General features: G+C 48.6%; 1 protein-coding gene across 2 annotated transcripts in view; it reads right to left on the minus strand.

Moving 5' to 3' along the window:
- The window catches only part of Pxb (putative Hedgehog signaling attenuator pxb), a 360,190-nt gene that overhangs the window by 135,220 nt on the left and 210,407 nt on the right, over positions 1–14,563 (minus strand). The gene's annotated exons all lie outside the window — the stretch shown is intronic.

The following is a 14,563-nucleotide window of genomic DNA, read 5'->3' on the forward strand; positions in this document are numbered from 1 at the left end:
GAACCGTATATACAAATATGCGACTTGTGTGGAAAGGTGACTACTATAAAATTAGGATTAAGATGAAACGTTCGTACCCCTGGATCAAAATGGACGCAAGAAACAGAAACTTGTGTTTGAACCGTTTCCACTTCGTTATTTGCAGAGCTAAGTAATCCTTAAAACAGCACTGTGGATGCTCCAAAAATTCCAAGGTTAGCCTAAAATATTATGCTACGGTCTAGAAATTCCCCTTAACTCGCCGAGATGATTCCCAAATCCATTTACCTCCGAAACTTCCCAGACGAAATCTTAGACCTCACCCGAAGTACCGGACTCTAATCCGTCACTGGTGAAACTGCGGCGCTGGAGCACGAACATCGACAATTAGGGATAAAACTGATGGTGGAAACCGAAACAAATGATACGCGACGGTTTTATACGCTTTTAGCACGATCTGGTACCCGAGAAAACCTGTATAATTCTTCTTTTTGTCGTTCACTATGCAGAGAGAAAAATTAACTTTGATGTGAGGGGATGAAAAACGGGGGATGAAAGTTAGCCAACAATTCATTTATTTTTTTATCATTCGTGCACAAAAAATCGAAGTCCACCAATTTCGAACCTAAGTGCACGCTCAAAATCACGCGTCTACGGGGGGCGGGGGGGGGGGCCGCAAAGGTGTTTGCCACCCCGGATGCAATTCGCGACAATTTGCAGTGCAGCCTGTCCAACTTTCTTTCCTCCTCGGTGGCCCGTGAGGCGCAGTTTTCGTCGCGGAACGGCGGGTCTAGAAACGAATAGGTTGCGTGGTGGTTCTCAGGGATGGTTCTCGGGGGTAGCTCGTTGAGGAACGACCGCAGCCTCTGGGCCGTGGTTCGTATTTTCACGGGCGACGGGGTTCTAAGTTCGCTCACGAAGAATAGGGGTGTCTGGCCGGCTCACCCCGCAGAAAATACTGTCGGCGCAAACCGAGACTCCGTCTTTTCCCTCCCTTACTTATGTATGAGGGCTACGCGGCCTCTGCCCCTCTCTGCCCTTCCCATTTTCTGCCCGCCTTTCCCCGCACCGCTGAGCAAACTTCTACGTTATTCATACACCGTGGATGAACGATGAGTATCTGTCCGACGTGTCCACTTCTGGACCGGTCTTCTCTGTCCATCGGTGGACCCCGTCGCGTCGCGACGTAACTTCGCGAAAACTCGAGCAGGCACCCTTCAAACCGACGAGGCTGCAACTTGGCAAAGACGCGCGTTTAATCCCTGTTCGAAGATCGATCGCGAGCTTCCGGGCACCAAGTTCGAACCGTTCGACGAACTCTCACAACTGCAATCTTCCATTCACTGGGACACGCTACGTCGTTTTATTCAATGGCAGCATTTAAGATCATCCTGCTCAGACCACCTAGAAATGGTAGCCATGTTTCGGAGATTTTTAGGAGCAAGTGGGAGATTTTAATCTAACATTATTATTTGATTGAGAGAGCATACTGAAGAAACTCTGCAAATACTTCGTTAATTCTATCCAATTGTGCTAACTGAACTCCGAGAGAAAAACTGAGAAAGTAATAATGGTCAACGAAAAGGGAAACTGGGTAGGGAAGTTCATAAATAATTGTGATTAAAGCAGTCGGTGGGTGGGTGGACTGGAATACAAGAATTTTAAAGGTCTATAAACACCATGATGTAGCTGTGCGTTGAAGTATACGTTTAGGAGCAGTGAAGATTAAAATCTTGTATCGCTGGCGTGTAAATTCCGTGAATTGGGTGTTCCTTATCGAATCGCGTGACGCTCGTTGAGCGAGCAGGCCACGGCGACGCGTCCATCCGAGCGAAAGCAGAGGAAGGAGAAGGAAGGAGGGAGTGAAAAAAAGAGGTAAATTTCAAACTGGAAAGGTAGTGCTCGCGAGGGTGATCTAATCTAGATCATTGCTCTCTTCATGGTCGGGAAGCATGGTTTTTGCTTGCCGCATTCCATCCACTCTCGGTGTGCAGCGGAGGGTTGCGCGCGGATTGATGAATCAACGAAGGCAAACAGATTGGTCAATCGGCGGAGTAAGCTGATCGATCGATGGGTCGGAGGAGGATGTCGGATTGTGGGATGAGAGAAAGAGCTCGAGGCGGGCCGGCTGCGGAAAAAGCTGGAACACTTCCCTTACAATTGGCTGGGTCGAGGGGGGCAGGAGGGGGCAGCAGCGCAGCTCTCTCGGAGGAAGAGAAAGTGCTATTCTGGATAAGCAAGAACCACGTGTGTTACAGTTAGCCGCAAAAGTGCATTAGCACCGGACCGTCTGGACAGGTTCACGGAAGTAACCGGTCGTGATAACGTTTCCGAAGGGACGCGAAAGTTACGGTAAATCCATTGCCCGGTACATCCGAGCGGAATGGTCAGTCGCGACGGGGGAGTGAACGTTGCGCCGACGAAACGGTTGCGATTCGTGAGAAAGTTGTCCGTTCAACCACGGCCAACTTCATTTCTTTTTCACCACGAACTGATCCCTCTGACTACCGCTTAACTAGGTTCCCGAACCAGCAAGGTTCATCGTGACCCTTGAAGTCGATTGTCCCTGCCCACATTATTAATCATTTCGCTCTTTTATGACCACTCTTAGAAAACACGAAACAATCAAGAGAATAGAAACTATTTAATACATCAGAGGCAGAAGGCAGCAGTCTCTGGATCGATTCTACAGCAATATGGCCCCCCTTGTTTTTAGAGTTTATCGATTTAGGGTCAACACTGATGTGACGGAGACCCGATGGCCATATGTTGTACTTTCTTAGAGTAGATCAAGCTCTTAGATCTTTCTCTAAATCTTGATAGTGTTATATGTCAAAGGATAGATTAAATAGAGTGTGCCCTGTAGGACACGGTTCTGGCTTCGTTTGGAGCAACGAAGCCACGCCCACTTATGACATTCTACTATATGTAGAAAGATGAGGAGCTCTTCAGCCTCAGGAGCAACACAATGCTGTTTCTAATGTCTCTTTTGGATGGATATGTCAATTGGTTAACTTTAGATTATCTAAGAGCTCATCTACTTACATTTTTGATTTCGAGGATTCTGTGCTTCAGGAACGGACGTTCCGATTTATCCGCCTCTCCAGCCAGAATGCTCCCTCGAACACATGTCGCAGGCTCTGTACTCTACAGTCTAGACTCTGGACGACAACCAGCAGGAAATAGAGACAATCGCGGCCGCGTACGCGTTTCCGCGATAAAAGAGGACACCGCGCATGCAGAAGCCAAATGCCTGCTGCGTACACGAGGGGGATGAGCGAAAGGGCAAAAGTAGAAGAAGAAAGAAGAAACGGCGGTTGTGGATAAGCAGAGAGCAATGCTGCTACCGGACAGAGTGAATTATGGGACAATTAGTTCCGGCAGATATATAAGCCTCAGACACAGAACCAGTCTTCTTCCCTTCTTGCCTCGTCGTCTGCTCGGTCGGGGTCGCTAGAGGGGAGGTTTCCAGCCTGAACGGGGTATTCTAGTCTAGAACTCTGACGAAATCGATTTTCCAAGCTTCTATCGAACAATGGACTTTAAAAAACGTGCCCCTAGAAGCGTTCCCCCAAATCTCCAAAATTAACGGCGCTATAGTTACTCGAACAGCAGTTGATTTGCACCTTTCGTGCAACCATGTTTGTCGAATTGAGGGTATAGTATCTCAAGATCTTCTCGACCGATTGCCTTCAAACTTGCTGTGTACCTTTAGCATACCTGTCGCTATAGTTCAAGTAAGTTTCTGTCTCTGTTTTATGACCTCCGAAAGTCTAACAAAAGTAAAAAGATAGTCAGTACTCTATTAGTAGATGAAACAATTTTTGAGATACTGCCATTATTTCATAGATTTTTGTTTTATTATGGCACTGACTATAGATGTAAGTATACTGAAGCTGCACACGAAGCTTGAAGCTAATTGATCGGACCGGTCTTGAAATATTGTAATCAGTTTTCATATTCCTCGAAAGTCTGAGAGCAAGATATTGATAACCAAGTTGATGACTCATTAACTACTCTGTTCCTCATGTCTAGTAAATTGTCACCAACAGTATCCCTTGTCCCCGGTTTTTCCGAGTATGACGTTCTCCGGATTCCACCTAAATTCACTCGAATTTTCCGACACCGTTCCCCGCACGCGGGAACTTCGAATTTTTTCGATCGCTCTCTCGTTCGGTATGCACGGCAACGACGCGCAGCACGAATCGAATTCGTTTGCGGCCGAATCTTGCGGTGGCCGGCCGAGAATCAGGTCGTGTAAATATAGTGGCCGTCGTTTAACGAGTTACGCGCGCTGCCTCTGTTTTCAACATCAGCATCAAACCACTCCCCTACCCCCAGCGTCTAAGGAAACGTTCCCTTTGGACAACTGAATTCGTGCGTTGAACCCGATCAAGCGATTGTTTATATTTCGCGTCTAATGGAATGCTATTAGCGATGCCTCGACTAGGGGAATCTCTTGGATTCTTGCTGTCACAAATCCTCCCTGATTCTTGACTTCATGGAGCGGTGGGGCGAAATAATAATGAACGGGCTGGTGAGAAATTTGTGGTTTCATAGTATACTTTGACTACAGTGTTGAGTTGAATATTACTTGAAAATGAAAACGAACAATGCTTATAGGATCTATTTCTGATTCGCTATCATATTTATGCAAGCGAAAACAGCCTGTCTCTTTAATTTCAATTTCAATTTTATGCAGTTACGACAAAAATTAATAAAGTTCCACAGAAAAATTAGAATAATTGACAAACATTGGTCTTCTCAACTTATTAAGATTGTTAGGAGAAGAAATACTGGTGCATACAATTTTTATTTTGTATAAAAAATGGCAGTCTCCTAGTAAGCCAATATAATTAATTAAAATGCATATAATTGTGTACTCGAGTCTCATTTTATGAATTATCGCGGAGTCACGCTTCCGATTATGCGTGAATTTACCGTCACCCGGTATAATCGTGCAGAGAAGCCCGAAATACCGCAAAAAGTGCATTCATATCTGTCGGGTCTGGAGATCCCCGGCACGCAGAACTAATAAGAGAAAGAGCATTCTCTTCTATAGCTCGTTAATAGGACGCACCTCCGCTTCGGGGTGGCACCGCGGCCCCTGATTAATGGCCGTGCTAATCAAATAAACAATCCGACATCTGTCGACCGAATGTGTTACCAAGCTGCGGGTATATATCCCCCACCCCTGGAGCGCTTCTATCTCTCTCTTTCTCTCTCTCCCTATACGATAGAGGCGAAAGAAACCATGGTTTGTGTTTTGGTTCCCTTTCCATTGGTGGGTTCTATCCTTTGCGATTGGTCGTTGGCGTTGTGGGTTAGAGGTCCGGGCCAGAAACAGCAGACGGAAGCGAAGAAAGAAGCCGGTAGGCCGTGCGGAACCGCGAAGAAAAACACGCGGCCGGCTCCCCGAGTGGCAATTAGAAGGATTAATGATTCCGTTTCGGTGGACGACCGTTCTGTTCGACGTCTCCCGCCGGCCGCGTTTGTCATCCCACAATGGTGTACACGCTGCCAGTAGAGAACTGGTATTGTTGCGATTAGATGAGACTTGTGTACAGGCTCTCGTCGCGCCGCTGCGACTCGCTACCGTTCATAAATCAACGCTCCTTCCGGTTACGTTAGCGCCGTGACGCTACGCATTCCGACCGTGACTTACATGTTCTCCCTTTTGCGCGACAAAATTGAAATTTAGAACGATTTTCGCGAGTCCCGAGAATCTCTTGGCCGTAGAACTTCTTTCTGTTATTTCTTAAGGTTTGTTTATAATTACTGGGCTATCCGTTAACCTACGAATGCACTGGATATTCCGGTTTCGGAATCATTCCCTGTTAGCGTGAAGAATATGTAGCTCTGTGTTTTGGCATTGCAAACGAAGCCGGGAACACAGGATGATCCGGAGAGGACGACTCGTGAATCAGTCGCGTCGTGTGTATTTTTCCGGAAGCTTTCGAATTTTTATCGGGTAGGAATTGGATCGCGTTTGCCGTGCAGATTGGATCGTGAATCACCCATTCACCTGGCGATTGAGTTATCCGAGTGGGCGATAGGTTCCCGGTGCCCGTGTGCTTGCCGTCTGACGTCTCGAGGAACGACGGGCTGCCTATACCGATTATCTCGTTCCCCGGCCCACGGAACCACTGGAAAAGCTGAAAATTATCGTTCGCCGGGATTGCCGCGGCTGCCTATCATCCTGTCCCATCGCGTTCGCCGTTGACATGGTTTACAATTGGTGATAACGCGTAGACGCGATAACGGGACGTTCGCCTCGACGCCGATATGCGGAGCAATACGGCGCGGTGCTGAGCGAGGAACGGCGCCGAGTCGACGAGCCATCCTCGAGACGTCAAGACTCGTCGTCCCGTACCTCCTGGCGGAACGACGAGGCGTTAAACGAACAGAGCATTGATTTATGTCCCGGCCCGTGGCAAGATGCGCCACGCGATTCGCGAGAGAAACGTGCGAGCTTTGCCTGACCGTGACGCGGATAGACGCCGCGAGATATTGTATAATGGCCCTGCGGATGGCATCGCGACAGCGACGATACTTTCGATCGTTTAATCCGCCGTGAGAAACCTGAAGAATCCCCGCTACTGCGTCGCTTCTCTGCATGATCTCTGACAAAGTACTCATACAAAGTCTGGAACATTTATGCACCACTTAACAGAAGCAGAAACTGTGGATTTTATGCATCTAGAAGAAAATTGAGAGGATCACAGTTAACACATGCGTCACTACTGTTGAGGGCGGAAACAACTTTCTATTAAATTTGTTCTCACGAGAACTACTAACGTGACTAAAGAAGTATTCACTACGATGAACTTTACTCTGGAGTTCTGGTCTCGTCACTTAATCTTCATCCTCATTTCTACAGCTCAGTCTCGTTCACACATGACCAGAGAAGTACTTATGATTAGAAAATGGCTTAGGTTACTTAGATAACGTGGTGACAATGTCGGTATAGCTACACAAGGACGAAGGCTTGTGTAATACATTTATCTACATTTATATTGATCTTTTCAAAATTTGTCGAAAATACACCATCCTCTTCTCGTTTCTTCTTATAAAAATGTTTCTTGGCAACACACGATCCTCCAACCGAATAGAACTCTACCGCAGCTGTGGCACATGCAGAGGCGAGTGTAATCGTCAGCCAGTTGTCGGATAATCGTCGGATTGACGAGTGCAAAGTCGCCGGAACCGTCGCGGCTCAGCAAAGAGGAAGAAAACGTCCGCTCGTCGAGCGCGGGTCGTAAACGTGGCCATTTTCACGGTTTCCGACAAACCGTATCGGGACGTCTCTGTTAGAAGGAGAGGCTTCCTTTCCGTGGAAAGCTTGGCAGCTCTCGGGCGTCGTGACGCGAGACGTCTCAGTTCGCGACGATGTTCCCGGAACGAAATTACCGCGAGGCACGTTCCTCTCTCCGCGACGCTCGCCGCGCTCAAAGTAGATTTATGAACGCCGAGATCAACGCGAAACGATGTATGGGTAATCTCGAGAGCTGTTGCAAACTCGTTCGAGAGTGAATACTCGCCGCGTTTTCCGAGGGAAAACTTGCCCGTTTTATCCTCGGCGGCGTTCAAACGGATCGCGCGACTTTTTCTAACGCGCGCGAGAAAGATTTTCCGAGGGGGACTTTCCCGTGGTCATTTCACGCCTAATCGATCACTTTTTACCGTCGATCAGTCACGTAGCTTCTTAGCCACGATTATAATCTGCTGCAATGCTCATTTCTGCTTCAAACAGCTTCTCACACACGCATCTGTTAATTTTTGCTACAAGTCAATTGATCCTATTCTTTTTGTCCTACACACAGGAGTACATTGGTTTATGAGTAATGTTTGAAATCAGATTTAACTCATCTGGAAAGTTGATAATCTTTGGCTATGTTCTGATTCCTGGGACTACTCAACCAAGATTTAAAACTAGCTGTTCAGTAATTTCTTACTAAAGCAACTTCCTAAAAATAATTGTAAAAAATTTACTACCAGATCAGTTGACCAGTAAGTTCAGTGTTAATAACAACGGGAGGAATTTTCCGAGGGTTTTAACGTCCACGAAGTTCAGTTTCGTGTGACCCCGTCCAAGCCGGAGGTGTCAGCGACTATTCGCACGGAGTCGCGACACAGTGATTTCGATTCTGCATTCTGTGCCCGCGATAAGATCATTGGAACAGTTATCGAGGAGTCGCGTTATCGAGGCAACATTTCCCAGAAAGTGACACGAGTCGCTTTTAATCCGGGTCCGGTGACTACTGATTTACTGCACGCAGTCAGTAAATCACCGGAGTCAGAGGCAACATAGCTGCGATTTCACCGATTCCAATGCCCTCGAAGAGAGGGAGAGATAGAGAGAGAGAGAGGGAGGGAGAGATAAAGGGGGAGAGAAAGAGAGGGGGTGCTGTGGAACGTCGCGATCTGCGCGGAAGATCGATGACGATACGTGGAAACGAGAAGACGACTGGTTACACGGCTGTCCAGCTGTCGCGGCCATGTCAGAGTTAGTTACAGACATGTTCGGAACGATTGCCTCGAATAACTTCTCGTTACATGCGTTCCCGTCCAACTTTTTTAGCACAATATTGCTGTTTACTCCGGGACCGGTCCGCTTCGGACTTCAAGCAGGCTGGCCGATCGATCTTCGACGATCTCCGTGTCGTGTAGCGAAGATTTTTCTGCCAGCCACGCGTTTCTTCTCTCGGAAGGAGAAAGAGATAGAGAGAGAGAGAAGAGAGGGAATATAATCGTTGGGCTATTTCGGAGGCTGGCAAATCCTGGTGGTGTCGCGCGTGGTGGACGCGAGCACGCGGCTCTCCTAAACGTGTCGTACAATTTAGTAATGAACGTTGTAACAGCCGGTCCGGCGCGTTACTATTTGCGTGGGCGCCACGGGATCGACGACAGTCGCCGGGGAATCAGGAATAATGTATTACCGTTGTTCCCGGCGACGGGCCGATTTGTAAACGTATCCGCTGCCGGAGTGTCAGCTGGACGATCTATTAAGTAATAGCGTGTCCGGGAACGCGATAACAGCACGCTTCTTTTTACTCCTACTCGCTGGCCCGATCGAACACGATAGGCGAGGAGATTTCATATCGGGTCGTTCTACTTATTGAAAGGTACTAGAAAGTATCAACGAGGTGAATTCCTGCATAAAATGTAGAGATTGTCCATACAAGTCTTATAGATAAATAGAACTTTTAATGAGCTAATACCACGAACGACAGAACAGCTATAAACTTACACAAGACTTAATTCTATCATATAAATAGAAATGTCTCGCACAACTCATTCAAGTAAATGGAACAACGTCCACTAAACCAATATCCATGAATCACACCGCCGAAAATCTCCAAATCATACAAACAGCCTCATCAAAATCCCACTACATATCCCCCTACTCTAACCCCCACCCTCATTTACCCAAGACACATCACCCAGAGACTCCCATTCCCCGTGTCAAGCTATTTTTAGCTCGCACAACATCGTCTCTGACAAATTAATAACAACAATCGTGCCTCTGATTCTCCTCCTATCCGAAACGTCCCGGGATTCGTTAGAGTGTCTCATCGCACAACAACGGAGCATCGTTCGCGTTCTGCGGAGCTCGCGAGCCGGTTCAAACAAGCGCGATCAAATTAACACAGGCGGGGTGTGGTGTAGGTGGATCCTCGGTGGGTCGACGTAAACGGTAACGAGAATCAAAAGCGTCCTCGAGAGTCCGTGTTCGCCTCTGCTATCGTCGGCGAACAACGTCGCGAGTTGTCTCCCAAAGCGGGGCCATGCGGACTAGCACACCGCGCCCCGCTCGCCGTTGACACTGTTGGCTAAATATACCCTCGGAGGTGGGTTAAAACTGGAGGGAAACGTTTTGCACTCTCCTCGACACCCCTCTCGGACCCCTTCTCCTGGCTGTCGTGTAGGCATTCTGAATCACGAGCACGCCGCGAGCTCACTATACCCGCTTCCGCGAGTCTTCACGGCTGAATAGGAGCGGCTGCCGGCGCGAGATATCTCGTCCTGAAGCTGTCGCCCTGTCACCTTCGTTCTCCGACTACCAATCCACCACCCTGGTCCCATTCCACCCCCGGATCACCTCCATAGTATCGCTCGTCTCCTCTTTTGCACAGTTTTACGCGCCGCTGAGATCTCCGACGATCCGCTAATTAGCGGATCAGGCGGTCGGCCTCGGAACTTCCCGATCCGAAACTTCCCGATGAAACAACTTGCCATTCCCTCTTTACTTTTACACTTTATCTTAAACGCTACAACTTCCCACGGTTTTTAAGTCTCTCGAGCGGACTCGTGTTTGAGACGGTTTGCTTGCCTCGGTGGTGACCGGACAGGGGCCTTTGGAAGCTTGGGGGACAGCATGGAAAATGTTTGTGGAGGACAGGGTTGTGCATGTGCGCGTGTGGTTTAAATTGGAATTAAATGTACGGTCTTGGCTGGTGATTTACATATAGTTGCGTTTATTGCTGTAAAGGTGATGGAGAGTTAATCGGACGGCGTAATGGTTGCACATTGCGACGAGCTTCGCGGCATCGTTATTCTAATGGTGCGTCTTTAACGGGATTGCGAACAGTTTGCGAATTGTTTGCTGCTGGTTCCTCATCTTGCGCCTGATTACGGAATCTACGACTGTAACCAATGATTGCGATATCCGTCTTCATTCATGACTCGGAATGTTGTCAAGATCGTAGACACTTCCAGGTAATCGTAGCGTTTTGTTTATTTGTTATTGCGGATTAACAATTTGATGCAATTGTAAAGCAGTCGTATCGTTTTATTCGATAAATGTTTTATTTTTTAGAGTAGTGTTTGTAGTATTAACGTAAATTAGTGCGTAATTCGCATGTTAGTACTAGTAGTAGGATTTATTAGAAGAATTTACTAAAATTAAGAGAGTCATTATCTCTCCCATTTAGAATGACGCGAGTCAATGCACGAGCCACCGTGAACAGGATTTATTTACCCGACCGCAATAACAATAATCATGATAATGGAGGGCCTGATGGAGAGACGTGTACGATGACGAGCAGACTGACGAATGACCGAGCGATTCCGCGAGTCAAGAGTCACGGACAGAGCGATTGAATCGCGCGTACGATGAGGGAGGGGGCTGATTAATTCGGCCGTCGCGCTCTCCTAATAATCGTAATAATAATAAGCGTTTTGACGGGGACGCGATGCTCATCGCCGCACAGATAGACGGACAGGCAGTGGAAGGTAGGGGGAAAGGGTGAGAGACATACACGGTGTCCTTCGAATGATAGTACAACCGTAGAAACATTGAATTGTTTTCAAGCATACATTCATTCAATTGTATTCTTACTTATCTTCGACATTAAAAATTCAATTCCATTATTCATAACTTCTTACAATTATTAAGAGAGGGCGCAAATGACTGTGCAACTCCTGTTTCTTGCAAGGCACATTATTTGGGCAGCAAAAAATGCATGTTGCAGATTAATCCATCAATTTTCCCGGAAATAAACCGCGAAACGAAAACATCCTATCCCCCTTCTTCGAATCATTTTCTCATCTAGAATCACCCCTTTGACCATGGTGCCATCATTCCCATGACACCCCGTAGATTCGAGGGAGAGACCGCGGGACCTGCACGTCAATCGCAGATCGTCGCGTAATGACGCTAGCGTACGCGACGAGGGCCGCGTGTCGCGCGACAGAACATCGCCCGTCCGCGGTGCCAGCCTATAATTAAGCTGACAAGCTTTGACGACGTACGAGGACAGGAACAATGCCGGATAGGGCCCGGCCTCTGGCCGCAGAACGCGACACGCCGCGGTCGTGTCGCGGGCAAATGTACTTCGCGAAGGCTGCAGCCCGGCGCCATTATCCCGAATATCCGTCAGCGATAGCCCAACAGGCTTAAAAAACCAGCCTCTGGCCCGCGGGCGGTTTGCGAAATTCGCCAGATGTCCGCGGATGTGGCTACGACACCCCCACTCCGGCTGATTTCGGTAATTAATTCGCAAATGTTCGATCCGGGCCAGAATGATTTTCTGCTGACTGTGACGCGATTCCATTGCTACTCCGCTGCTGTGATTGCAGTGACATCGTACGGACGGTACACGATGGCTTAAGTGACGCACATGTAATACTGTCTACAAAATCTGTTCCATCTGATGCACATTAACGGTACTGAAATGCAGACACACAAGTGATGCAGCTTATCTTGCAACTCACATGTATGTACTATCTCTAGCAGTAAGTTTGGGACCGAATCCAGGCACGACACTAAAGGGAAACACTTTCTTCGTGTATAAAATGCAATAATGCATGTATGACGCGTACAGGCTATTTTGAAAATCTAGAAAAGATCGACACGTAAAGATTGGATCCAGCCACGAAAGCTACCTACGAGACCTAGCTGCAACAAAATCGAAAGTCTCTGCTCCGCGAGGACTAATCGATTACGGTTCGAAGAAGGAACGTTGTGGAGAAGGTTTCGAAAGAGGATGCTGTATGCCACTGTATGGAAACGGATTGAGCACCCAGGAGACGCATCGAGAGTCCGCAAATACCTCTCGATTACCTCGGCCGGAAACCGCGAGACACGCGAACCCGGGAGAATCGATCACTCCTCGGTTGGTTCGTGTGTCTTTAAGGCACCGCGAGGTCACAGTTAAATAAACGATGAGACATCGATGCATCGGTCCTCGGTACACCTTGCAGGCGGGTCCTGGGGATGCTGAACGTACTCCCACGGGTTGTCAATCGATTACGTGGCCGGGTGGAGGCCGCCCGAAATAGCGACGCTGTCATTCTCGCAGAAATCGGCGTATCCCGACGTTTCCCATCCGACTTTATTTCAGGAGACCTAGTCGCGCGACTACGCCCGGCTGCGAACTTAACCGCGCATTCATTTTGCATCGGGCCGACCCGGAGGAACTTGCGAACGACCCGCGAAATACGTAGCGCCCCGGTATTGTCGATGAACTTTACGTCGCGATTCATGAATCCGCAATCAACTATCGTCGAGACCTAGAACGCGCCCGCTGCGGTATCGATGGAAGTTTAGAATTGAATCTGACCTTTCTGACGAGAACTTTGCCAGCCCCCCGATCGATTGACAAGAATATTTAATTAAAGGCACCTCTGGCTGCCGCTCGTAGCTGCTACCCGAAATTCCTCGACCTCCTCCGCGGGAAATCTCCCGCTCGATGTGCATAGAATTTCGTCAGCTGGTAGTAGACTGCCGGCGCTTCGTTTCACAATTTTAGGTATTCGTTCGATTAAAATAGAGTAGCGAATGTAGTCTTATTTCGCGTGTTCAGGATCTTCTCGTACTCGTGAAGCGTTCGGTATCAATTATTAACGCTCAAGTTAGCGAGAACAGAAGGTGAGTTTCACCTCATGAGATTGGTAAAATTGAATTTATCCGGACGTTGTGTAATTTTTTGAAAGAAGATTTTAGTATCAAACCTGCTTTATCATGAGCCTTATACGAGAATCAGAATTAACAAAAATGTCTGACAAAAATCCTACACTGCAGAAAACAATGTCCATCGATCCAGTAGAAGAATGAGCAAATCGATCGTCGCAGCTGAGCATAACGAAACCAAAATCACAGCTCCAGAAAAACTCTGGCAAATCCAGCAGGGTCTCCAATGGTCGATCAATCACTCTGCGGGGGTGTCGGTGATCGACGATCGAACAATGGCTCGATCTCGCGTTTCTTCCAGCGGCGATAATGGCCGGTTGCGGTGTCCGTTCCGTTCCGTTTCGTCTCGGTCGTCGGCGGAGCTGCGTTTTCCGCTGAGTAGAATCTGCGACCGTAGAATCGGGGACAATGTCCAGCTCGTCGGTGGCCAAGGATTAGCCGGCCTTTCTTCACGGTTTTATACTTGCCACGGACCAGCTCCCAGCTCTCTCGGACCAGACGACGACGTTTTATTGGCTTAGCAGCGGCGCGTTCGGCGCGGAAAAACAATCGAAAGCCGCAGAAAAGTTGGCTCGTCTTAACTGCCAAGAGCCGGGACTCTTTCCGCGCTTCCTTCTCCGCTTTTGCGACCCCCTTTTCCCGCCTCCTCGGTCGCCCCCTTTTGTTTCCCGTTCGTGGAGATTCTTTCTACGAGCGGTCCCCGACGATTCGACAATAGAAATTGCACGAGGTCACAGCCACTCTCTCTCTGACCTACCCGGCGCCTTTCAAAATCTGCCCCCGTTTCATCGCACCCCAGAACCACCGCCTGCGTTCTTTGTCTCGCAAGCCCCCGGTGAACCAACCCCTAAAGGTGAGCGCATACTAGATGGTCGCGGGAAGGCCGCGGGAAGGTCAAAGCCGCCGATGGACGTCCAAAGCCGCCGATGGACGTCCACGCGGGAAGAAATCTCTAGCGGGCCGACGGCTCCACAGCAGGGAGCAGGGCTCCCTGAAAGAAAGGTCCCTTTCCCTAAAAGAGGTGGGGAGCCCACGGAGACCTTTTTTTCTGCCACGCACAGCAGGTAGCCCTGCTCCCTTGCCGCATGGACGTCCATCGGCGGCTTTGGGCGTCCATCGGCGGCTTTGGCCTTCCCGCGGCCTTCCCGCGACCATCTAGTATGCGTTCAC

This window comes from Lasioglossum baleicum, chromosome 7 (genome assembly GCF_051020765.1).
Source record: "Lasioglossum baleicum chromosome 7, iyLasBale1, whole genome shotgun sequence".
NCBI lineage: Eukaryota > Metazoa > Arthropoda > Insecta > Hymenoptera > Halictidae > Lasioglossum > Lasioglossum baleicum.